Source organism: Aotus nancymaae, unplaced genomic scaffold, assembly GCF_030222135.1.
Source record: "Aotus nancymaae isolate 86718 unplaced genomic scaffold, 86718_ANA_hifiasm-v0.15.2.pri h1tg000012l, whole genome shotgun sequence".
NCBI lineage: Eukaryota > Metazoa > Chordata > Mammalia > Primates > Aotidae > Aotus > Aotus nancymaae.
In genome coordinates, this window is record NW_026988423.1 from 18,535,802 (window position 1) to 18,559,127 (window position 23,326).

At 45.1% G+C, this 23,326-nt stretch overlaps 1 pseudogene; it reads right to left on the reverse strand.

The window, feature by feature from the left end:
- Nucleotides 1-4,526: 4,526 nt before the first annotated feature.
- LOC135274534 (uncharacterized) lies at nt 4,527-23,090 on the reverse strand (annotated as a pseudogene).
- Between the last annotated feature and the right edge of the window lie 236 nt (nt 23,091-23,326).

Consider the following 23,326-nt stretch of genomic DNA (forward strand, 5'->3'; position numbering starts at 1 on the left):
CCCGGCATGCGCGCGCACGCAAGGCGCGCGGCCCGGGACCGAACTGCTCTGCGTGCTCCCGCGCACGCCAGCCTGGCCGGGCGCCCGTCACGTGACCCCGACCCCGCCTGCCGCTCTTGGTCAGCTTCAATGCCGGCTGAGGTTGCGGGACAGCGCTGGGGAATTAGGTTTGCGAATCCAGTCCTGGGAGCTGCGTTCCTGAGTCTTCTACGCTGTCTGCCCTCAAAACCTCTCGTTTCTAGAACTGACCTTGGCTCTAGCCTCCCCATGGGCGAGTTAAAGCTGCTCCCCCACCGTGGGAAACTGCCGAGGAACCGTGGAATAAAGGCTTTCCCACCAGGCTTTGTAGCCATTTCCAACTCCAGTGACACGAAAAAGTGTTCACCGTCTTTAAGTAAGAAAAGGAGAGGTGGGGGCCGGGTGCTGTGGCTCGCACCTGTAATCCCAGCACTTTGGGAGGCCGAGGCGGACGGATCACGAGGTCAGGAGATCGAGACCATCCGGGTTAACACGGCGAAACCCCATCTCTTAAAAAAAAAAAAAAAAGGTGGAGGATGAATTCAGTTGTTTGTCTCAAGCTAACCAACAGACCAGAACCTCCATTCATGGGTGCCCACGTGGTGTCCTTAACCCTGATGCTCTTAACCTGGGCATGATAAGAAAAATTGCCGAGTTTTTCCATTTCCGATTTTCCGAAGTTCAAATAAAATTGTATGTTATTTTGTTATGTTTGAGCCAGATATTTACGATTTCATGTTAAAAGCTCAGGTGCTCCTGTTGAATTTTTTGTTTTTTTTGAGACGGAGTCTTACTCTGTGGCCCAGGCTGGAGTGCAGCCACACGATCTTGGCTCCCTGCAACCTCCGCCTCCCGAGTTCAAGCGATTTTCCCGAGTAGCTGGGATTACAGGCAGGCTCTACCACATCCAGGGTTTCATCATGTTGCCCAAGCTGGTCTTGTATTTCTGACCTCAGGTGATCCACCCGCCTTGGCCTCTCAAAGTGCTGGGATTATAGGCGTGAGCCACACCAGGCTTGAATAGTATTTTCTTTCTTTTTTTTTTTTTTTGAGACAGAGCCTTGCTCTGTCACCCAGGTGGGAGTCCAGTGGCATGATCCCAGCTCACCGCTACCTCTGCCTCCTGGGTTCAAGCAATTCTCCTTCCTCTGCCTCCCACGTAGCTGGGATTACAGGCACATGCCACCACACCCGGCTAATTTTTGTATATTCAGTAGAGATGGGGTTTCACCATGTTTGCCAGGCTGGTCTCGAACTCCTGACTTCGTGATCCACCCACCTTGGCCTCCCAAAGTATTGGGATTACAGGCGTGAGCCACCACGCCCAGCCTTGAATAGTATTTTCAACAACTGGGTGGGAATTGTGATTACTGAACCATGTTTCACATTTAAGATACAAACGTATCATGATGGTAAACCCACTTGACAGCCTGCTGGGTGTCCCAAATCTGTGTGGAGGGTGAGTATGGACGAGCCTCTTTTAACAGTAGCACTTTATACCCTTGCCCTGGTCTGATCTGACTCTCAAGCTACACTTTAAGTGTGAATTTTGCATGGACGGTGGCCTTTCCTATACTCCTGGCATTGTTGTCCCTGGGATTATGATATTTCACCTGCAGACCCCCCCGCAGTCTGCATGCAGACAGTTTGTGACATAAGGAAACAGGTACAGGTCAGATGCAGCTCCCATGAGAGGCCAGATTACTCTCTGGGGCCTGGACTAGGAATGCTGCTACTTTAACCACCTGGAGATACAGGGATCTCCTTCCCCTGACAGATTAACTGGGAGATTAGCATTGGTATCAGTGATACTACCTCGGAATCTTCCACGTTCAACAGGCTGACTCTGTTCGTGTTTGAGGGTTGTAGGACATTTTATGTTTGTGGCTCTTTCATTTTTCTTTCCCTCATGAGTAACTGTGTTCATGGCCTCAACCTGGGTGTCGTTGCAGAACAGGTTGATGTCTTTTTTTTTTTTTTTTTTTTGAGACAGGGTCTTGCTCTGTCACCCAGACTGAAATACAGTGGTAAGATGACAGCTCACTGCAGCCTTGAATTCCTGGACTCAAGTGGTCCTCCTGCCTCAGCCTCTAGAACAGCAGGGATTACAGGCATGTGCTATGCCCAACTAATTTTTGTGTCTTTTTTGCGGAGATGGGATCTCACTATGTTGTTTAGGCTGGTCTCAAACTTCTGGGCTCAAGTAATTCTCCCGTCTTGGCCTCCCAAAATGTGAGGATTACATACATGAGACACCATGCCCAGCACACATTGGTTTCTGAGTCTAGCTTATTTGCAGCATTCCCTATTTCTACACTGCTAGAACGCTTTATTTACCATGTCTCTGGAGCAACCCTTGTTTATCTTTACATGTTCATTTTAGGAAACTGCATGTTAATAGTGTGTAAGTGGTGTCAAAACCTATAACCCTTGGTATTAGTCTGTTCTCACACTGCTATAAAGAACTACCTGAGGCCGGGTGCGGTGGCTCATGCCTGTAATCCCAGCACTTTGGGAGGCCAAGGTGGGTGGATCACGAGGTCAAGAGATCGAGACCATCCTGGTCAACATGGTGAAACCCCGTCTCTACTAATAGAAAAAATTAGCTGGGCATGGTGGCGCGTGCCTGTAATCCCAGCTACTCAGGAGGCTGAGGCAGGAGAATTGCCTGAACCCAGGAGGCGGAGGTTGCGGTGAGCCGAGATCGCGCCATTGCACTCCAGCCTGGGTAACAAGAGCGAAACTCCGTCTCAAAAAAAAAAAAAAAAAAAAAAAAAAAACAGATCTCATAAGAACTCACTATCACGAGAAATGCATGGGGAAATCTACCCCATAATCCAATCATGTCCCACCAGGTCCCTCTCCTGGCAAGTGGGATTACAATTCAACAGGAGATTTGGGTGGGGACTCAGAGCCAAACCATATCACCCTTATTCATTAAAAATGTCTTAGGCCAGACGCGGTGGCTCACGCCTGTAATCCCAGCACTTTGGGAGGCCGAGGCAGGTGGATCATGAGGTCAAGAGATCGAGACCATCCTGGTCAACGTGGTGAAACCCCGTCTCTACTAAAAATACAAAAAATTAGCTGGGCATGGTGGCACGTGCCTGTAATCCCAGCTAGTCAGGAGGCTGAGGCAGGAGAATTGCCTGAACCCAGGAGGCGGAGGTTGCGGTGAGGCGAGATCGCGCCATTGCACTCCAGCCTGGGTAACAAGAGCGAAACGCCGACTCAAAATAAATAAATAAATAAATAAATAAATGTCTTAAAAGACCAACAAACCTAGGCCAGTCGCAGTGGTTCATGCCTATAATCCCAGCACTTTAGGAGGCCAAGGTAGGCAGATCACATGAGCTCAGGAGTTGGATACTAGCCTGAGCAACGTGACAAAACCCCATCTCTACAACAAATACAAAAAAAATGTATTAGTCCAGTTTCACACTGCTGATAAAGACATACCCAAGACTGGGCAATTTACAGAAGAAAGAGTTTTTTTTTTTTTTTTTGAGATGGAGTTTCGCTCTTGTTGCTCAGGCTGGAGTGCAATGGCGCAGTCTTGGCTCACTGCAACCTCTGCCTCCCAGGTTCAAGCAATTCTCTTGCCTCTGCCTCCCGGGTTCAAGCAATTCTCCTGCCTCAGCCTCCCAAGAACTGGAATTACAGGCATGCACCACCATGCCGGGCTAATTGTGTATTTTTATTAGAGATGGGGTTTCTCCATGCTGATCAGGCTGATCTCGAATTCCCAGTTGATGTGCCCACCTCAGCCTCCCAAAGCGTTGGGATTACAGGTGTGAGGCATCATGCCTGTAGAGGTTTAATTGGACTCACATTTCCACATGGCTAGGGAGGCCTCAGAATCATGGAGGGAGATGAAAGTACTTCTTACATGGCAGCAGCAAGAGAAAATGAGGAAGAAGCAAAAGTGGAAACCTCTGATAAACCCATTGGATCCTGTGAGACTTATTCAGTATTACGAGAATAGCACGGGAAAGAGGGGCTCCCATGATTCAATTACCTCCCCGTGGGTTCCTTCCACAACACGTGGGAATTCTGGGAGATAAAATTCAAATTGAGATTTGGGTGAGGGCACGGCCAAAGCATATCATTTCACCCCTGGCCCCTCAAAATCTCATGTCCTCACATTTCAAAACCAATCATGCCTTCCCAACAGCCCCCCCAAAGTCTTAACCCATTTCAGCATTAACCCAAAAAGTCCTCAAAATCTCATGTCCTCACTTTTCAAAACCAATCATGCCTTCCCAACAGTGCTGCAAAGTCTTAACTCATTTCAGCATTAACCCAAAAGTCCACAGTCCAAAGTCTCATCTGAGACAAGGCAAGTCCTTTCTGTCTATGAGCCTGTAAAATCCAAAGCAAGCTAGTTACTTCCTAGATACGATGGGAGTACAGGTATTGGGTAAACACAGCAGTTCCAAATGGGATAAATTGGTCAAAACAGGTTACAGGGCCCATGCAAGTCCAAAAGCCAGTGGGGCAGTCAAATTTTAAAGCTCCAAAATGATCTCCTTTGACTCCAGGTCACACTGATGGAAGATATAGATTCCCATGGTCTTGGGCAGCTCCGCCCTTGTGGCTTTGCAGAGTACAGGCTCCCTCCCAGCTGCTTTCACGGGCTGGCGTTGAGTGTCTGCGGCTTTTCCAGGTGCACAGTGCAAGCTGTCAATGGATCTACCATTCTGGGCTCTGGACAATGGTGGCCCTCTTATCACAGCTCCACTAGGCAGTGCCCCAGCAGGGACTCTGTGTGGAGGCTCCGACCCCACATTTCTCTTCTGCACTGCCCTAGCAGAGGTTCTATTTGAGGGCCCTGCCTCTGCAGCAAACTTTTACCTGGGCATCCTGTTGTTTCCATACATCTTCTGATATCTAAGTGGAGGTTCCCAAACCTAAATTCTTGACTTCTGTGCACACACAGGCTCAACACCACATGGAAGCTGCCAAGGCTTGGGGCTTCCATCTTCTGAAACCATAGCCGGAGCTGTACATTGGCCCCTTTCAGTCATGGCTGGAGCATCTGGGACACTGGGCACCAAGTCTCTAGGCTGCACACTGCCTGGGGGCCCTGGGCCCGGCCCATTAAACCACTTTTTCTTCCCGCGCCACCAGGCTTGTGATGGGAGGGGCTGCTGTGAAGGTCTCTGACATGGCCGGGAGACATTTTCCTCATGGTCTTGGGGATTAACATTAGGCTCCTTGCTACTTACGCAAATTTCTGCAGCTGGCTTAAATTTCTCCCCAGAAAATGGGTTTTTATTTTCTTTCTTTCTTTTTTTTTTTCAATACAGAATCTTGCTCTGGCACCCAGCTGGAGTGCAGTGGCAGGATCTCAGCTCACTGCAACCTCTGCTTCCTGGCTTCAAGCAGTTCTCCTGCCTCAGCCTCGTGAGTAGCTGGGATTAGAGGTACCCGTCACCACACCTGGCTAATTTTTGTATTTTTAGTAGAGACGGGGTTTCACCATGTTGGCCAGGGCGGTTTTGAACTCCTGACCTGGTGATCCACCCACCTCAGCCTCCCAAAGTGCTGGGATTATTGGTGTGAACCTCCATGCTTGGCCAGATTTTTCTTTTCTATCACCTTGTAAGGCTGCAAATTTTCCAAAATTTATGTTGTTTCCCTTTTAAAATGGAATGCTTTTAACAGCACCCAAGTCACCTTTTGAATGCTTTGTTGCTTAGAAATTTTTTCTGTCAGATACCCTAAATCATCTCTCTCCAGTTCAAAGTTCCACAGCTCTCTAGGGCACAGGGAAAATGCTACCAGTCTCTTTGCTAAAACATGACGAGTCACCTTTGCTCCAGTTTCCAACAAGGTCCTCGTTTCCATCTAAGACCTCCTCAGCCTAGACCTTATTGTTGATATCACTATCAGCATTTTCTTTTTTTCTTTTCTTTTCTTTTTTTTTTTTTGAGATGGAGTTTCACTCTTGTTGCCCAAACTGGAGTGCAATGGTGCAATCTCAGCTCACTGCAACCTCCGCCTCCAGGGTTCAAGCAATTCTCCTGCCTAAGCCTCCCAAGTAGCTGGGATTACAGGTGTGCCACCACACCTGAATAATTTTTTGTATTTTTAGTAAAAACAGGGTTTCACTATGTTGGCCAGGCTGGTCTCGAGCTCCTGACCTCAGTTGACCTGCCTGCCTTGGAGTCCCAAGGAGCTGGGATTATAGGGGTGAGCCACCACGCCCGACCCACTATCAGCATGTTCATCAAAGTCATTAAATGAGTGAGGTTGGGTGAAGGCACTGCCAAACCATATCAAAAAATTAACCAGGTGTGGTGGCTCATGCCTGTAGTCCTAGCTACTTGGGAGGCTGAAGGGGGGCAAGGGAGAATCACCTGAACCCAGAAGGTTAAGGCTGCAGTGAGCCGAGATCGCACCACTGCACTCCAGCCTGGGTGATGGAGTGAGACCCTGCCTTTAAAAAAAAAAAAAAAGAAAAGAAAAAAGACCACCAGACTTCCTATACCCTTATCTCTGAAAGAGATGTGTACAGGTCTTTGGTAAACATAGGCCCTGAGTTTTGATTAAATCTCTTTCTGCTGAATGGTTCTAAACAGGGCTCCAGATCTAATAAATATAATCAATTTGGGGCTAGATGTGATAAATTCTGTTAGCCCCCTTTAACTTCCACTTGGTGCTAGACATGGTAATCAGATAGGGACACCCTGCCCTACCACAGCATTTGATGAACAAGTCTACATCAGTGGTTGGCCATCAGTTGGCAAGTCTCACAGTGATCAAATATCAAAAGTGGGTATCATGGAACATGTGCTGTCACCACAGAAAATCCCATCTCATTCCTCTTAAGGGCTTATACATGAAGGCTCCAGAATAATTACATCATTAGTCAATAATCATTTCAAAAGTATCCAGGGGAGAAAATAATATTGATAAGAAGCAATAATAAACAATTGGTATGTTTATACAGGGAATAATTTGCAGAGTATTTTTCCAGAGAGGAAATTGAATTTTTTTTCCTTTTCTTGGAAAACCTTTTGCCCCAATGCTAAGTTATTTTCCGAGTCAATGGATTTCTCTTCTGATTTACTGCGAACCCAAAATATAGTTTATGTTATAATAAAATTATGTTGTTTGAATAATTGAATTATTGTGTGGATTGAGGAAAAGTGACAATGAAAGGAACGTGTTAATAAAATAATAGAGAAAAGAAGAAATAAAGAAACGTGCTTATATTTCTTCTCTGCTTCACTCTGTAAATGCTTTTTGCCAGTGGCTTTTGGGCAACTGGATTTGAAAGCCACAAGCTATGGCTGATTGACAGGTATGACTGGTCTTTATGCTATGGATTCCTTTCCAGGAATGATCTATTCAGAAATGTTCTTAAGGGCCAGCTCCTCAGAAGCTAGGAAAATGGCCTCTGGAGGATAAAATCTGGGTATTTCAGTAATAACCCCTAGATTAATGAGTTCCATCATATAAGGTTAAATTGTAGGTATTAAGAAAATGTTTCAGAAAAGGAGCTATGGTTAGTTGAAAATTAAATGGATTCCCAATCTTCCTCAAATATGTAATGTAGGCAATGTAGTGTGTGGAGAATTGAAATAGTTTTCAGTAAAGTTAATGAGTTCATTTTAAAAGTAGAGTGAACGAGGCTGGGCTTGGTGGCTCATGTCTGTAATTCCAGCACTTTGGGAGGCTGAGGCAGGTGGATCACCTGAGGTCAGGAGATCAAGACCAGCCTGATCAACATGGAGAAACCCCATCTCTATTAAAAGTACAAAAAAATGATCTGGGGGTGGTGGCACAGACCTGTAATCCCAGCTATTCTGGAGGCTGAGGCAGGAGAATCGCTTGAATCCGGGAGGTGGAGGTTGCAGTGAGCCGAGATCACACCATTGCACTCCAGCCTGGGCAACAAGAGCAAAAACTCTCTCTCAAAAAAAAAACAAACAAAAAAAAAACAAAAGAGAGTTAAGGAGTATACATGGGGAATTGGTTCCAGGACCCCCCTCCCCCCGACTCTACTATAATACTATAACGAAGTCTGCACGTACTCAAATTGCAAAGTTGACCCTGCAGAATCTACTTCTAGGAAAAGTCAGCCCTCTGTATACTCGGGTTTCACAACCCTTGGAATACTGTTGTTAGTTAGTTAGTTTGTTTGTTTGTTTTTGAGACAGGGTCTCTCTCTGTTGTTCAGGCTGGAGTACAATAGCACAATCATAGCTCCCTGCAGCCTCAAATTCCTGAGCTCAAGTGATCCTCCCACCTTGGCCTCCCAAAGTGTTGGGATTACAAGTGTGAGCCACAGCATCCAGCCTGAATACAGTATTTTTGATCCATGTGTGTATTTTGATCTGCATGTTAGTGGACCCAAGCAATTAAAACCCATGTGGATTCTATTTGGCCTTGGTATTCAGAATATGAACTCTCTGTGGCTGATATTTGTAATTCTAGTACCTTGTGGGGCTGAGGTGGGAGGATCACTTGAGGTTAGGAGTTTCAGAACAGTTCAGGCAACATAGCAAGATGTCATCTCTACAAAACTTACAAAAATCAGCTGGGCATGGGTGGTGCACGCCTATGGTCCCAGCTACTTCAGAGGCTGAGGCATAAGGATCACTTGAGCCCAGGAAATCGAGGCGGCAGTGAGCTATGATTATACCACTGTACTTCAGCCTGGGTGGCAGGGTGAGACCCTGTCTCTAAAAAAGAAAATAATAATGTTATTGATCTGGTACTTGGCTCTGGAAGAAAAGAGAACTATTTTTAGTTGGGAGGCTGAGGTTCAGGATCATGAACAGGAGTTCAAGGCTGCAGTGAGCCAAAATCGTGCCACTGCACTCCAGCCTGGATGACAGAGACAGACCCCATCTATAAAAGCAATAAAATAGGGGCTAGGCGTGGTGGCTCATGCCTGTAATCCCAGCACTTTGGGAGGCTGAAGCAGACAGATCACAAGCTCAGGTGTTCGAGACCAGTCTGGCCAACATAGTGAAACCCCCGTCTCTACTAAAAATACAAAAAATTGGGTGTGCTGATGTGCGCCTGTAATCCCAGCTACTCAGGAGGCTGAGGCAGCAGAATTGCGTGAACTCGGAAGGCAGAGGTTGCAGTGAACCGCGATTGCACCATTGCACTCCGGCCTGGGGGACAGTGCGAGACTCCATCTCAAAAAAAAAAAATAGTAAGGCCGGGCATGGTAGCTCACGCCTGTAATCCCAGCACTTTGGGAGGCTGAGGCAGGTGGATCATGAGGTTAAGAGATCGAGACCATCCTGGTCAACATGGTGAAACCCCGTCTCTACTAAAAATACAAAAAATTAGCTGGGCATGGTGGTGCGTGCCTGTAATCCCAGCTACTCAGGAGGCTGAGGCAGGATAATTGCCTGAACCCAGGAGGCAGAGGTTGCGGTGAGCCGAGATCGCGCCATTGCACTCCAGCCTGGGTAACAAGAGCGAAACTCAGTCTCAGAAAAAAAATAAAAATAAATAAATAAATAAATAAAATAGAATATTTTTAGAGGAAGCAATAGCTAATATTATCGAGCACTTAGGTCAGGTGGTTCTCTGAGTACTTTGCACATAGGAACTGAGTTTTTTCTCACAATACCCTATAAAATAAGTGCTGTTAGCATTTTTTTTTTTTTTTTGAGACGGAGTCTTGCATTGTTGCCCAGGCTGGAGTGCAATGGCGAGATCTCAGCTCACTGCAACCTCCACCTCCTGGGTTCACGTGATTCTCCTGCCTCAGCCTCCCGAGTAGCTTACAGATGTAAGCCACCACACCCAGCTAATTTTTTGTATTTTTAGTAGAGACAGGATTTCACTATGTTGGCCAGGCTGGTCTCGAACTCCTGACCTCATGATCCTCCTGTCTCAGGCTTCCAAAATGCTGGGATTACGGGCATGAGCTGCTGTGCCTGGAGGTGCTGTTAGTATTATAGTAGTACCTGCTTTACAAGTGAGGAAACCGCCACAGACAGATTAAATAATTTGCTCAAAATCTTTCTGAAACAGCATTTTAAACCCAGGATTTAAGCTCTTTCTGTAGCCCAAGGTTAAAGATAAGAAGATTCTAATTTAGAGAAACTGTAATTGGAAAAGATGAATAATTAGAGAGAAAACTGCCTCTAAAGACTCCTCTGGCCAGGTGGCATGGTGGCTGACACCTGTAATCCTACCCAGCACCTTGGAAGGCTGAGGTGGGTGGATCACTTGAGGTCAGGAGTTCGAGACTAGTCTGGCCAACATGGTAAAAACTTGCATCTACTAAAAATACAAAAATTAGCTGGGTGTGGTGGTGGGTGCCTATTCCAGCTACTCTGGAGGCTGAGGCAGGAAAATTGCTTGAACCAGGGAAGCTGAGGTTGCAGTGAACCAAGATTGCACCATTGCACTCCAGCCTGGGCAACAGAACAAGACTCCAGGGGGTGCCACTGGAGCTGAGTTGACAAAGATAGGGGAAGCTGAGGGCAAAAATGGGAGTTTTAGCACTGCTGAGGTTAGCTTAAAGCTCCTCCTTACATACTTGAAGTCCAGCCCAAAGGTTTCTCCATGCATAGAAGACCATAACTAACTGGATATGTAAACAGGCTGTTACCTACTCTTTTTTTTTTTTTTTTTTTTTTTTTTTTGAGACTGAGTCTCACTCTGTTGCCCAGGCTGGAGTGCAGTGGCGAGATCTCAGCTCAACGCAACCTCCGCCTCCCGGGTTCATGCGATTCTCCTGCTTCAGCCTCCCGAGTAGCTGGGATTACAGGCACCTGCCACCAGGCCTGGCTAATTTTTGTATTTTTAGTGGAGACAAAGTTTCACCATGTTGGCCAGGTTGGTCTCAAACTCCTGACCTCAGTTGATCCACCCACCTCGGCCTCCCAAAGTGCTGGAATTACAGGCGTGAGCCACCGCGCCAAGCCTGTGTTACCTACTCTTGTACCAATCAGACAGTTTCAGTATCACAGGCAGCCAACTCTTCAAATCATGTTCAAATAAGGCAAATGCCAAGCTGCAACCCATTCAACTAATTCTGTAGCTCACTTCCCTCATTTCTCTTTTCTTTTCTTTCATTTGAGACAGAGTCTCACTCTGTCGCCCAGGCTGAAGTGCAGTGGCACAACCTCAGTTCACTGCAGCCTTTGCCTGCTGGGTTCAAGTGATTCTCCTGCTCAGTCTCCCAAATAGCTGGGATTACAGGCGAGCCGTACCACATACGGCTAATTTTTGTATTTTTATTAGAGACGGGATTTCATCATGTTGGCCAGGCTGATCTTGAACTCCTGCTTGCCTCAACCTCCCAAATTGCTGGGATTACAGGCGTGAGCCACCACACCCAGCCTTATTCCTGTTTTCTGTAGGTCATTTTCTTTTTTTTGGTTTTTATTTTGTTTTGTTTGAGACAGAGTCTCCCTCTGTAGCCAGGCTGAAATGCAGTGGCTTGATCTCAGCTCACTGCAACCTCTACCTCCCAGGTTCAAGGGATTCTTCTGCCTCAGCCTCCCAAGTAGCCGAGACTACAGGCGCGTACCACCACACGCAGCTAATTTTTTGTGTTTTTAGTGGAGACAGGGTTTCACCATGTTGGCCAGGATGGTCTCGATCACTTGACCTCATGATCCGCCCACCCCAGCCTCCCAAAGTGCTGGGATTACAGGTGTGAGCCACCACTCACCACTGCACTCCAACCTGGGTAGCAGAGGAAGATTCCATCTCAGGAAAAAAATAAAATAATATATATATATATATATATATATATATATATATATATATTATCTGATCAGGTAGCAGCCCTGGAGTCATTCTGAACTTATTCTGGTTCAGGGGACTGTCCAGTTCTCGAATTGTTCTTTGCTCCATTAAAGTCTGCTAAATTTGTCTAAAGTTTTCCTTTTAACAGCACTCAGTCAGAAGTCTAGTTACAATTAGAGTAACCACTGGTTCCAGTTTGCCTGGGCAATCTGTTTAACCCCTATTTCCCCAGTGTGCTTATCAGTAACTCCTTTCTCAGATTTCCAGATTTGAATAATAAAGCAGTTTATTTTTTATTTATTTTTCTTGTGGTTTGAGTTTACAAAAATAAAGCAGTTTCATCTTAAACTTAAGCAACGGTCCTAGAGAATCTTGATGTTGTATTACCAAAAGCCTTTCCCTACCTCACCCTAGATGGAGTTTCATTCTGTGGCCCATACTGGAGTGCAGTTGATGTGATCTCGGCTCACTGCAACCTCCGCCTCCTGGTTTCAAGTGATTCTCCTGCCTCAGCCTCCTGAGTAGCTGGGGTTACAGGTGCGCACCACTACACCCGGCTACTTTTTGTAGTTTTTTAGCAGAGACGAGTTTTCATCATGTTAGTCAGACTGGAATGACTACCTTCTTTTACTATGCATTTTGTATTCCTTTTGCCTTCAGCAAGCACTTCAGCAGGTCATGATTTTTTCCTGGTGGAGTGACCCAGACCTTCATTCCTGAAGGGTCTGGGTCATTTGTAGTGCTGCCTGGATTGGGCTGTTGTAGTTTTCCATTGACCTTAATTGCAGGGCATGGTAATACTAAGAGATGCCCTAATGGATCTCCTGTATTCCATGCATACTCTTCCTTACCTCTATTGTGGAGTACCTACCTGTATTGTAGACTGATATCATCCTGATAGTTTGAGTCAATCACCCCAGCCAACACTGTAACTCCCTTTTTAGCCTGTTGACTTAAAGATAGGAGGAGCCCAAAATGTCCCAGTGGCAATCTTAATTTCCAGTTTAATGGAATTGTTGTTGTGTCTCCTGGTGGCAGTGTTCCTTCCTCTGGAACTGAGACCTCTAGGCCAGCAGAGCATAATGTTATGGGAACAATAAGCAAAATTTTTGCTAGTGGATCACTAGGGGTGATGGTGAGTGGTGCCATTTCCACTTCCACCCCTTGATTCCTGGACCTATGAATCCTGGCTATGGGAGAAATAGTACCATATATTGGATGCTGCCTCAGAGCATACACGGCCTTCTGGAGAACTTTGCCCCAGCCCTGTAACATATTGTCAGCTAGTTGGTGTTGTAATTGTGACTTCAAAAGGCCATTCCACTCTTCTATCAGACCAGCTGCTTCAGGATGATGGGGAACATGGTAAGACCAGTGAATTCCGCCCACTGCCACACTTCTTTAGCTGTAAAGTGAGTGCCTTGGTCAGAGGCAACACTGTGTGGAATACCTTGATGGTGGATAAGGCATTCCATGAGTGCATGGATGGTAGTCTTGGCAGAAGCATTGCATGCAGGATAGGCAAATTCATATCTGGAGTGTCTATTCCAGTGAGGATAAACCTCTGCCCTTTCCATAATGAAAGAGGTCCAATACAATCAGCCTGTCACCAGGTAGCTGGCTGATCATCCTGAGGAATGGTGCCATACTGAGAGCTCAGTGTTGGTCTCTGCTGCTGGCAAATTGGGCACTCAGCAGTGGCCACAGCCAGGTCAGCCTTGGTGAGTGAAAGTCCATGCTGCAGAGCCCATATGTAACCTCCATGCCCGCCACCATGGCCACACTGTTCATGGGCCCATTGGGCCATGACTGGGGTGGCTGGGGGAAAAGGCTGATTGGTGTCCACAGAACAGGTCATCCTATCTACTTGATTATTAAAATCCTCCTCTGCTGAGGTCACCTGTTGGTGAGCACGCACATGGGATACAAATATCTTCACAGTTTTTGACTACTCAGAGAGGTCCATCTGCATAATTCTTTCCCAAATTAATTTGTCACCAATTTTCCAATAGTGGTTCTTCCAAGTCCCTGACCATGTAGCCAAACCATTGGCTGCAGCCCATGCATCAGTATATAATTGCACATCTGGCCATTTCTCATTCCATGCAAAGTGCACAACCAGGTGCACTGCTCAAAGTTATGCCCGCTGGGAAGATTTTCCTTCACTGCTGTCCTTCAGGGACATCCTAGGAAGGGGCTGTAGTGCTGCAGCTGTCCACTTTCAGGTGGTGCCTGCATGTTGTGCAGAACCATCTGTGAACCAGCCCGAGTCTTCTCTTCTTCTGTCAACTGATCATAGGGAACTTCCCATGAGGCTATTGGTGCAGGCTGGAGGACAGAAGGCGGGGCAGCAGGAGTGAGACCGTGGGCATTTGAGCCACTTCTTCATGTAACTTACTTGTTCCTTCAGGACCTGCGAGCCCATTCATGTATATACCACTTCCATTTGATGATGCAGTGCTGCTTTGTGCAAGCCACTCTATGGCTAGATGGGTCAGAAAGCATTCAGTTCATGACAGGCAGTTCAGGTCACGTGGTGAGTTGATGACCCAGAGTCAAACATTAAGTTTCCACCAAAGCCCAGTAACAGGCCACAAGCTCTCTCTCAAAAGGAGAGTAGTTATCTGCAGAAGATGGCAGGACCTTGCTTCAAAATCCTAGAGGCCTCCACTGTAATTCACCTATGGGGGCCTGCCAAAGACTCCACACAGCATCCCAATCTGTTACTGACACCTCAAGAACCATTAGATCTGCTGGGTCATATGGTCCAAGTGGCAGAGCAGCTTGCACAGCAGCTTGGACCTGCTGCAGAGCCTTCTCCTGTTCAGGACCCCACTCAAAACTGGCAGCCTTTTGGGTCACTCAATAAATGGGCCAGAGTAACACACACAAATTAGGAATGTGTTGCCTCCAAAATCCAAATAGGCCCACTAGGTGTTGTTCCTCTTTCTTGGTGGTAGGAGGGGCCAAATGCAGCAACTTATCCTTCACCTTAGAAGGAATAGCTTAACAGGCCCCACACCACTGGACCCCTAGAAATTTTACTGAGGTAGAAGTTTACTGAATTTTAGTTGGATTTATTTTCCATCCTCTGGCACACAAATGTCTCACCAATAAGTCTAGTGTGTTTGCTGCTGCTTGCTCACTGGATCCAATCAGTATAATGTCATCAATGTAATGGACCAGTGTGATATCTCGAGGAAGCAAAAAGCAATCAAGTTCTTTCTGAATAAGATTATAACACAAAGCCAGAGAGTTGATATACCACTGAGATAGAACAGTAAAGGTATATTGCTGGCCTTGCCAGCTGAAGGTAAATTGCTTCTGGTGGGCCTTATGAACAAAAATGGAGAAAAAGGCATTTGCAAGTCAATGGAGGCATACCAGGTACCAGGAGATGTGTCTTGAACTCCCGATCTCAGGTGATCCATCCACCTCAGCCTCCCAAAGTGCTGGGATTACAGGAGTTAGCCACCATACCTGGCCTTAGGAGATGTGTTAATTTGCTCAAGCAGTGAAACCGCATCTGTTATAGCAGCTGCAATTGGAATTACCACTTGGTTAAGCTTAAGATACAAGATCCATCTGTCTTCTGCACAGGCCAAATGGGAGTGTTGAATGGGGGATCACTGCATCTTTCAAGTCCTTGATGGTGGCACTAATCTCTGCAATCCCTCCAGGGATGTGATATAGTTTTTGATTTACTGTTTTTCTAGGTAGAGGCAGCTCTATTGGCTTCCATTTGGCCTTTCCCACCGTAATAGCCTTCACCCTACCAGTCAGGGAGCCAATGTGGGAGTTCTGCCAGCTGCTAAGTATGTCTATGCCAATTATGCATTCTGGCACTTGGAAAATGACCACATCATGAGTCCAGGGCCCACTGGACCCACTGTAATTCACACCTGAGCTCAAACTCCATTAATTACCTGATCTCCATAAGCCCCTACTTTAACTGGAGAACCACAATGATATTTTTGGGTCTCCTGGAATCAACATCAGCTTAGAGCCTGTGTCCAGTAGTCCCTGAAATGTCTGATCATTCCCCTTTCCCCAATGCACAGTTACTCTGGTAAAAGTCAACCTTTCATTGCAGGCCAGCCATTCGCATGGTAAGAGCTTGTGTCTGTTTTTCCACAATTTCAGCTATTTCTCTACAGGAGATGAAACTCTTACTCAGGGCAATCTCAGCAGACTTGAGGCTCAGTATCTGCTTTTGAAGCTGTGAGACAGAATCCCTGAGTTCATAATTTTCTTTCATCACTTTGTCTACTGAACTTAGGAGCAACAAACCAGCTTCATTAAGTTTCTTGGTTCTCCACCTGTGGTCAAAGGTATTACGTATAGAGTCACTGAACTCCTTGCTTGTCATGAGCAATGAATCAGGAGTGTCGAGTATATTTATTTTGCATAACTGTCTAAACAATTCATACCAAGGACTATCAATGTTTTCTATGTTATTAGAAGTAGAGTCCCTTGTATTTTTGGATCCAGTCATATTAGGTAGCCAACTTCAGAAACCTAAAAAACCAACAAAAGAATGTTCTTAATATTCTGTTCCTCCAGAATCACTCCTTTTTTTTTTTTTTTTTAAGAAAAAAAAGGAAGAAAGAAAGAGAGAAAGAAAAAAAATGAAGAGGAAGAAAAAGGAAGAGAAAGAGGGAGAGAGAATGGGAGTATTGCTTTATTGCCCAGGCTAGAATGCAGTCTAAAACTGGGAATTGAAAACCTCTTTTATGCCAATAATTGTGCTTAACAATGGAGACAGGAAGGAATAAGGGAAGAAAATAACAAACAAGCAGCCAACCAATATTTCACTCTTAAAAACTGTATCCATGCTTGAGTGCAGGAGCTTGAGACCAGCCTGGGCAACATAGCAAGATCTGATCTCTATTAAAAAAAAAAAAAAAAAAAACCTGTATCTATGTTAGTTTTAATGATATGACTTTTATATTTACTTATTTTTGAGATAGAGTCTTGCTCTGTCACCCAGGCTGATGTGTGGTGGTACGATCTCGGCTCACTGCAACCTCTGCCTCGCAGGTTCAAGCTATTCTCCTGACTTAGCCTCCTGAGTGGCTGGATTACAGGTGCACACCACCACGCCCAGCTAATTTTTGTATTTTTAGTAGGGACAGGGTCTCACCATGTTAGCCAGGCTGGTCTTAAACTCCTGACCTCAAGTGATCCATCTGCCTCAGCCTCTCAAAGTGCTGGGATTACAGGCGTGAGCCACCACTCCTGGTCTAATGATATGACTTTTAAAATAATAATATGGCTGAAAAATTTTCTGAAGTATGTAGCCTTAGCTTTCTTCCAAGGGCTAATCAAGTAATTTAGAGTTATTTCCATCTCTAAGATTCTTTGAGAGTTATGAATTCAGATGTACCAATTATAAATTAATTGGTACATTTAGCAATGATGGAGCACTTGAGAGTCTTTACTTTGGGAGCTACACTAGGCCTGTCTTATTATTATCAATAAAAGTGTGTGGAACTGGCCAGGCACAGTGACTCATCCCAGCATTTTGGAAGAATGAGTTGAATGGATCACTTGAGCTCAGGAGTTCAAGACCAGCCTGGGTAACATGGCAAAACCTTGTCTTTACCAAAAATACAAAAAATTAGCTGGGCATGGTGGTGTGTGCCTATGGTCCCAGATACTCAGGAGTCTGAGGTGGGAAGATTGCATGAGTCTGGGAAGCAGAGGTTGCGGTGAGCCAAGGTCACACCACTACACTCCAGCCTGGGCAACAGAGCGAGATCCCGTCTCAAAACAAAAAAAGTGTAGAATACGTAAGTGAATGAACAAGTTGAATTGTGTCCTCCCAAATTCATATATCAAAGCCTTAACCCCAGTACCTCAGAATGTGACTATATTTGAAGGTAGTTTCTTTTTTTGTTCTTTTTCTGTATTTTAAACGCTCATATTTTGTTTCTCCTCTCAAGTTCCTCCCTTTGCGTGTTTGGTAGTTTCTTTAAAGAAATAATCAAGTTAAAATTAGCTTTTTTTTTTTGAGATGGAGTCTTCCTCTGTCACCCAGGCTGGATGGATTGCAGTGGTGCAGTCTTGGCTCACTGCAGCCTCTGCCTTCCGCGTTCAAGTGATTCTCCCACCTCAGCCTCCCAGATAGCTGGGATTACAGGCATGTGCCACCACACCTGTCTCATTTTTGTATTTTTAGTAGAGATGGGGTTTCACCATGTTGCCTAGGCTGGTCTCAAACTCCTGGCCTCAGGTTGACCCAACCACCTCAGCCTCCCAAAGTGCTGGGATTACAGGTGTGAGCCACCAAGCACAGCCTAAAATGAGATCTTTAGTGTGGACCCAAACCTATTATGATTCATGTCCTATACAGAGAGGAGATTAGGACACAGAAAACACAGACGGAGGGCAGCCGCGTGAGGACACCGTGAGAAGGCAGCCATCTGTAAGCCAACGAGAGAGGCCTCAGAATAAACTAACTCTCCTGACACTTTCATCTTGGACTTCCAATTTCCAGAACTGTGAGAAAATAAATTTCCATTATCTAAGCTACTGAGACTATGGTATAACAAAGGCTACTTTGTTATTGTAGCCTTAGCAGAGTGAAACGTACATATTCTATTCAATAAGGCTAATGGTTGAATTTAACAATTATTCATTGAACACACATTTTACTGTGCTAGATGCTGCCTGGATGATTAAGGCATGGCCTCTTTCCCTTAAATGTAGACAGACATGGTGGTAAGAAGTGATTCTGCACAAGCCAGCAGTGAACACACACCATCAGCTGATATTCCTCTACATACAGTCATGTGACTTAATGATGGGGATATGTTCTGAGAGATACATCGTTAGGCAACTTCATTGTTGTTTGACCATCACAGAGTGCACTTACACATACCTAGATGGTGCAGCCTACTACGCACATAGGCTATATGGTATTGCCTATTGTTCCCAGGCTACAAACCTGTTCAGCGTGTTATTGCACTGAATACTATAGGCACTTGTAAAACAGTGGCAAGTATTTGGTTATCTAAACATACTATGTATATCTAAACATAGTAAAATACCGTATAGAAGATAAAAACTGGTATACTCGTATAGGGCAACTCCATTATAATCTCCAATATAGGTCCTATATAGGACCCCATCATATATGTGGTCCATTGGCCAAAACATCCTTATATGGTGCATGACTGTACTTTATCTAATAATAAGATATTGTTTTGGCATAAATATCACATCTGGCCAAATTAACAAAATATTTTTTTTTTGAGACAGTCTCACTCTGTCACCCAGGCTGGAGTTTAGTGGCACAATCTCGGGTCACTGCAACCTCTACCTCCTGGGTTCAAGTGATTCCCCTGCCTCAGCCTCCCAAGTAGCTGGGATTACAGGCATGTGACACCACACCTGGCTAATTTTTGTATTTTTTTTTTCTTTTTTTGAGATAGAGTATCCCTTTGTTGCCAGGCTTGATTGCAGTGGTGCAATCTTGACTCACTGCAACCTCCGCCTCCCGGTTCAGATGATTCTCCTGCCTCAGCCTCCCGAGTAGCTGGGATTATAGGCACATGCCACCATGCCCAGCTAATTTTTGTATTTTTAGTAGAGACAGGATTTCATCATGTTGGCCAGGATGGTCTCGATCTCCTGACCTCATTATCTGCCCTCCCCAGCCTCCCAAAGTATTGGGATTACAGGCGTGAGCTACTGTGCCCAGCCAATTTTTGTATTTTTAATAGAGATGGGGTTTTGCTGTGTTGGACAGTCTGGTCTCAAACTTCTGACCTCAAGTGATCCACTTGCCTCGGCCTCCCAAAGTGCTGGGATTACAGGCATAAGCCATTGCATCAAGCCTAACAAAATCTTTTTAGTTGTAAGTAACAGAAGCCAGCACAAGTAGCTCTAAGTAAAATTGGAAGGGAAGGTGATTTTTTCTTTTTTGAGGCCACAGAGCAGTCTCATAGTGTAGTGTAGCTGGGCCACACAAGCAGTGAAGCCAGTTCCTGGAGAGTCATCAAAAATCAAAATTGCTCCTCTCTTTGACTGGGGCCACAGGTGACTTCTCATCCTTGGTCTTTCCACAGGCCTGTTTTCTTTGCATTTTCTGTAGCCAATGTTCTTTGCTTCTCTGTGGAAATCGACATCATCCCAGCCCTGGGTCTACAGCATTTCTTATTTCACAGGGGCAGCACCATTAGCCAGCTGGCTAGTGACTTACTGTCCTGGTTCCCAGTTTTGGGAAAGTCTAGCGGTTCATTTGGACCAGGTGTTCCACCCCTTGTCCTATTGTCTTTCATCAGAGGAGGTCGGATAACAGTACATACTTGGCTACTGAAGCTGGAGAAAAAGGAAATTCTCAAAGAGGGGAATTGTAAACAGGGCAGGCCTCCCAAAAGATTCCTTTTACAAGCATCAGAATTGAATTGAATAATAATGGAATGAAAGGAAATTCATTCCATTCATCAGCAAGTGAATCTATTTATTTGCATTGATTTAGACTGTTGTTTTCAAACCTAGTAGCACATTAGATTTACCTAAGGAGTTTCAAACATATGCTAGTGCCTCGGTCCCATCTTATACTATAACGTCAGAATCTACAGAAGAGGGTCCCAGGTCATTTAAAAATACTCGATGAGGCCAGGCGCGGTGGCGCAAGGCTGTAATCCCAGTTACTCAATCACTTGAACCTAGGAGGCGGAGGTTGCAGTGAGCCGAGATCTCACCATCGCACTCCAGCCTGGGCAACAAGAGCGAAACTCCGTCTCAATGAAATAAAATAAAATAAAATGAAAAATAAAAATACCCGATGAGCCTAATGTGCTGCCAGGGTTGCAGATTACTTGCTTATACGTCACACCAATAGAACTTAGACTTCGGATTTATAAATTTCATATTTTATTTTTAAAATATATGGTCAGGATAGTAACTATGTGACTCTGTTAAAATTATGACAAAGTCATCACCAAATATTTGTAGAGAGAGCTTTTTCCAAAGGAAAATATTTGTAGGAGTAATATTTTTTTTCTTTCTTTGAGATGGACTGTTGCTCTGTTGCCCAGGCTGGAATACAGTGATGCGACCTCCACCTCCCAGGCATAAGCAATCCTCCTGCCTCAGCCTCCCAAGTAACTGAGACAACAGGCAGGCACCACCATGCCCGGCTAATTTTTGTATTTTTAGCAGAGAGACGGGGTTTTACCATGTTGGCCAGGCTGATATTGAATTCCTGACCTCAAGTGATCTGCCTGCCTTGGTCTGCCAAAGTGCAGGTGTGAGCCACCACGCCCAGCCAGGAGAAGTAATATTAATTTGAAAAAAGCAATAAATCACACTGGTCTACATGACAAAACTCTGTCTCTACTAAAAGTACAAAAATTAGCCAGGTGCGTGCCTGTAATCCCAGCTACTTGGGAGGCTGAGGCAGGAGAATCACTTGAACCTGGGAGGCAGAGGTTGCAGTGAGCCCAGATCATGCCACTGCACTCCAGCCTGGGTAACAGACCGAGACTTTGTCTGGAAAAAAAAAAAGCAATAGAAAAATTAGCCAGGTGTGGTGGCATGCATCCGTAATCCCAGCACTTTGGGAGGCTGAGGTGGGAGGATCACTTGAGGTTAAGAATTGGAAACCAGCCTGGCCAACATGGTGAAACCCCATCTCTACCTAAAATACAAAAAATTAGACAGACATGGTAGTAGGTGCCTGTAATTCCAGCTACTCAGGAGGCTGAGGCATAAGGATCTCTAGAACCCAGGAGGTGGAGGTTGTAGTGAGCTGAGATTGCTCCACTGCACTGCAACCTGAGTGACAGAGTGAGACTCTCTCAAAAAAGAAAAAGAAAAGTGTTAATTATATTTCTGTATGTTTGGGCTCTGCAAAGTTAATCATCAGGTTCCAGGAAATTTAATTGTCTTCTTTTTTATTTATTATTATTATTTGAGACCAAGTCTTGCTCTGTTGCCTAGGCTGCAGTGCAGTGGCACAATCTCAGCTCACTGCAACTTCCACCTCCTGGGTTCAAGAGATCCTTGTGCCTCAGCATCCCCAGTAGCTGGGATTACAAGCTCATGCCACTACACCAAGCTAATTTTTGTATTTTTTGGTAGAGATGGGGTTTCGAGGTGGTGGCTCATGCCTGTAATCTTAGCACTTTGGGAGGCTGAGGCAAGTGGATCACTTGAGGTCAGAAATTTGAGATCAGATTGATCAAATGGCAAAACCTTGTCTCTACTAAAAATAAAAAACTTAGCTGGGCAGTGTGGCAGACACCTGTAATCCCAGCTACTCGAGAGGCTGACGCACGAGAATCGCTTGAACCCAAGAGGCAGAGGCTGCAGTGAACTAAGATTGCTCCACTGCACTCCAGCCTGGGCAACAAAGTGAGACTCTGTCTCAAATAAAAAAAAAAAAAGAAAGAAAGAAAGAAAAGAAAAGACAGGGTTTTGCCATGTTGGTCAGGCTGGTCTGGAACTCCTGACCTCAAGTGATCTGTCTGCCTCTGTCTCCCAAAGTGCTAGGATTACAGACGTGATACCATGAGGCCCTGTCTTAATTGTCTTCTGAAGAAATAACAAACTTGGTGCCTCCCATGTGTCTGTGCTGTCTCTGAAACAGAAACTGTTTAGTGGTCTTTCTAGATCTTTTCAGACCTCTGTTCCTGCCTCTGCATTCCCTCCCTTGGCTTCCCTCTACTGTTGCTTCCAAGGCTCACATCTAGGACTTTCGTTGGAGACTACTTGTAGGCTACTAAAGCTTTGTCTGCCCAGGAAAAGAGCAGGAAATACCTGGGAGTTCACTCCCTGTTCCCCTTAGCCAACAGCTGACAGGTGGGATGAGAGTGTACAGGCCAGCCTCCCTTGTGCGGCTTTTACTGTCAAGTTTCCCTGAGGGTTCAAGCTAAAACCACCCTCCTCTTTCCCAGTTTCTATTAGGAGTATTTCTAAAACAGATTGCTTATACACAAAGCCTTATTACAGTTATGTTTCAGGGAAACCCAATATAAGACAGTCAGTATTACAGAGTTTTATCCTTCCTGTCAATATTAAATGGCTTTTAATTTTTTTAAGTTTTAATTAAATTTTTATTTGATCTAGAAAAAACTGTCTAGAATTGTCTGACATTTAAAATCCACTTAAACAAAGCAGATTACCACCTTCACGCATCATAATTATTCAGCATAAAGAATCTTTGTTGAAGCATCTTTCTCATTTATTTAGGAGGAAAAATAAATCTAGAATAGAACCGAACAAAACTTTTATATTTTTATTTAAAAATTCCAATTCCTTAAAATACCATGAACCATCTACTGAAACTGTAGTTCAACAAGGGAGAGGATTTACCTCAAGGCCATGTTCACTTGCAATCTGCTGCTAAATCTCTTTCAGAAAACTTAAGTGGCTCTATTGATTATTGATTTGTGTCTGCTTCACTTGACTGTAAGCAAATCGAAGGCAGGGTTGGTGCCTTCAAAATCTCTGAATGATCTGAACACAGCAACAAATGCTCTGTGCTTTTCAAGAGGTCATATACTTCTACTCCTGTTCCCTGGGGCAATTCCTCTGAAACCTGATAGGCCAGCCTGCCTAC